The following is a 3,576-nucleotide window of genomic DNA, read 5'->3' as shown; positions in this document are numbered from 1 at the left end:
CCCCTAGTTAAGTACCGTATGATAACTAAGAAAGATGAGCATGGAGTATGTTATGCTTACTGCACCTAGGAAGGAAAAAAGAGAGGAACAGAAACTCGACACTTCTCTCTGGAGACCAAGTTTTTAAATAAATAGTGAAATATATCATCTAACTATTGCAGAAAAAAGAGTAGGGAGAAATGTTTCAGCCATGATCAACTTTTTGAAATCAGTAAGCAATTCACCATTAATTGTCATCTTAATTGAGTTCATGGCTACCGATATTTTGTAGGACATCGATTTCATCATCATCATCACGAACCATGGGCTCACTGCCAGTTGATGTCTGATGCCTGTTTCATCATCTTCTTCCACCTTTCTTTGTCCAGTGCACAGTGTCGCAGTCTTTGTACACCCATTCCAAACCAGTCTTTTATATCGTCTATCCATTCTCTGTATGGTCTACCTCTTCTGTTTAAACCACCCAAATACCAAACATAAATGTCTTTATCTTCCGGTCCTCACTCATTCTACAGATGTGTCCAAATAATTGCAGCTTCCTTTTTATAATCTTCTGCATTAGATTCTGTTTTGGTTGTATCTTCTGATAGAGCTCTTCATTGGTGATTTTCTGTACCCATCCTATTCTTAGAATCTTCCTGTAACAAGTTCTTTCAAATGCCAAAATTCTTTTTCTTGATTCCTTATTTATTACCCACTTCAGATCCGTACAATACACCGCTGAAGATGCATGTTTCCAGTACTCTTAGTTTTGATTGCAGACTGATCACTTTACTTTTCCAGATCTTATCTATGGCCTTCAAAAAACTGCGTTTTGTATTAGTTTTTCTTACAATTGCACGTGCTTTTATATTTAAGTACTCTGTAGCAACCTGATAAATTCAAGACTGTTTTCAAAGATTGTTACTTGATTTCACTTTTCAGTGTTAAGAGATAGTTTTATTTATTTATCTAGTTTATTTTTTATTTTATTATTTTTTAGCTTTTGTTCATGTCTACTATCTGTAGTACTTATTTGTGTCTTCTACGCTTATATTTCCGTGTATAAATACAATAGTTGCTTTGGAAGGTAGTCTTCTGTTCACTGAAGGAATACTGTATCACTACTACTCACACATAATCAATAATCAAAAAGTTATCAGTTATCTTCCAAACAGCAATATCATTACTGACGTTACTTACACAAAATTATGAAAGTTTTGGATTAATATATATATATATATATATATATATATATATATATATATATATATATATATATATATATATATATATATATATATATATATATATATTAAGATATATATATATATATATATATATATTTTAAAGAAATTTTAATAGGTTTGAAAAAAAAAACATTAATTTTTTTTTTAGTTTTCTAAAGAATTTTCGCTTTTGTTTACGTAATTTTCTGAATTTTAATTGAGTCATGAATTTTTTATATCAAATACTTAGTTATAAATTACAGATGTTTATCTTCACGTTTTGATGCACTTAATTTTCATGTATAAGAAACCCTAACATTTATAAAATGTTTGTTTGCTTTGAATATCTTCGAGAACTAACTTCAAAAATGTAACTTACAAATAAAGTACCTTTATAATAATTAAATGATTATCAGTCTAAATGAAATATACTAGATTATCGTGAAAACTGTTCGTTTTGTAAAGAGATTCATTTAGTACAAACCTTTGTCACTACTAAATAAGTGCGATTTTACGTAACTGGACTAAATCTCACAAACCTTCCCAGGTGGTCTGTGTTGAATATTCCTTATAAAATACTTCATCACTTCTTCACTGTATATGGTGTGTACATAGAAATGAAACAAAACTGAATCACTTCCTTATACGTTTCTATTCAAGAATGCAAAAAGAGGATGTTCACTCAGATCATAATCAATATACTAGAGTTACATGTGTATACGACATAAAACGTCCAAGTATCTTAGAGTACAATAATGTGTTGACTATTCTTGTTCAACATAAGAGATATGTGTACACTGAATCCGATAGCTTGCAATAGAACGTAGAAAGGGTTTTATTGTATATTATGAATGGCAAAAAGTAAGAAAGAATTTCTTCAAACTCAATTTAAAATTCTACTCATATTCTACGACAATTTCAAGTATTGCATGCACTCGGAATGAAGTATTTGATGATGAAAATTCATACGGGATCGCAATAACAAAGAAATATTTCTCAAAAGACACAGCAACTCGTTTTGGGAAAGTAAAATGTACCAGTTACGATTTACAAACATCCAACAACAAAATTTTATTCCTGGTTCATAATCTGAATCCACTAGGTGCTGACATCTTGAAAATAGTCCACATGCAATGTGAATGTTCTATACTTCACCCCTTCCCCATCAAAATAGTCGTCTTAGGAACTCCAAGACGTGAAAATATTTTTCGAGTGGTCAACCAAGTAACACACAATTCTACACTCTTTATCATCTCCGTTTGTTTTTTTTTAATACAAGATTATATGATTAATTTCATCATTGGCGTTAGAATAGACCGATCGTCTTTAGTGGAGAACAGAAATGATTCAAACGTTTCGTATTTGTTCTCTAAAGTAGGGTGTTTTTCAACGTACACTTAAAAAAAACAAAGATTGATGGTGATGGTGGTGGTGTCTTATAAACTGCTGCTCTATTTTATTTTGTTTTGGACAATTTGAGTAATCAAAGCATTCATAAGCACGTTGTTGTCGTATTCTTTAGCTAATGTAGTTCTGATTGTAAACGTTACTAACCTCTTTTAGCTTTTTTTTATCGTATTACATTTCTTCTTATCTATGGCTGCTCGTCCATACAAAACATTATCAATTTTTTTCGAAGCAGTTTACCTTTCTTAATAAACTTAACACAACTATTAAACATCTTCTGCAATCACTCAAATCATGATTCTCTTAATTTTAGCAATGTGACGTAGTCCGCGTGGCCTAATGGATAAGGCGTCTGACTTCGAATTAGAAGATTGCAGGTTCGAGTCCTGTCGCGGACGAATAATATAACTTTTACCCTACTTTTTATACGTCTAGTAGTACTCAATTGTTAATTTTAACAACAACGGACGGCACAGCATAAACACTGACAGAGAATTTCCATTATGTTGCGTTGGAAGCATCAACAATTTTATAAAAAGCACTAGTTTTACATGGACAAGGTTTAAATAAATATTAATATGAATTTTCTCTGATGGAACAACGCTTAACAATAAATTTGTGTCACATACGAATATTTAGTACAAACAGAAAATGGTTCCGGAGAAGCATGTGATGAGGTTTCCAAATTTTCAAGCGAGTGATAATTTGATCCACAAAAGGATGTTTTAAATACTGCCCAATCACGCGACTGGTGGTCTCTTCTGCCACTGTATAAGTTCTTGTGGCGTCTTGTGTTATCAGCCAAAGTTCCATAATTATTCTTTTTCACCTTATTGTGTTGCTCCTTCTGTTCCGCCGAAATACAGGATCTTTGCCTGTTAAATCCCTAAAAAGGAAAATCTTACTACCTTGTTATGCGAAAGTAGTAGGATTTTTCTCTAATAACTGACGTGTTTTTCAT

The 3,576-nt window shown here is 31.7% G+C and overlaps 1 non-coding gene across 1 annotated transcript; it reads left to right on the top strand.

Moving 5' to 3' along the window:
* The first annotated feature begins 2,940 nt into the window (after window positions 1-2,940).
* TRNAR-UCG (transfer RNA arginine (anticodon UCG)) lies at window positions 2,941-3,013 on the top strand. The gene has a single exon. It is a non-coding gene; the product is annotated as a tRNA-Arg (tRNA).
* The last annotated feature ends 563 nt before the right edge of the window (window positions 3,014-3,576 follow it).

The sequence above is a fragment of the Typopeltis vanoorti genome, chromosome 17, assembly GCF_054136105.1.
Source record: "Typopeltis vanoorti isolate ZY-2024b chromosome 17, IOZ_Tvanoo_1.0, whole genome shotgun sequence".
Lineage (NCBI taxonomy): Eukaryota > Metazoa > Arthropoda > Arachnida > Uropygi > Thelyphonidae > Typopeltis > Typopeltis vanoorti.
Note: the sequence above shows the minus strand (reverse complement) of the source record. Positions and strands in the feature narration are given on the sequence as shown.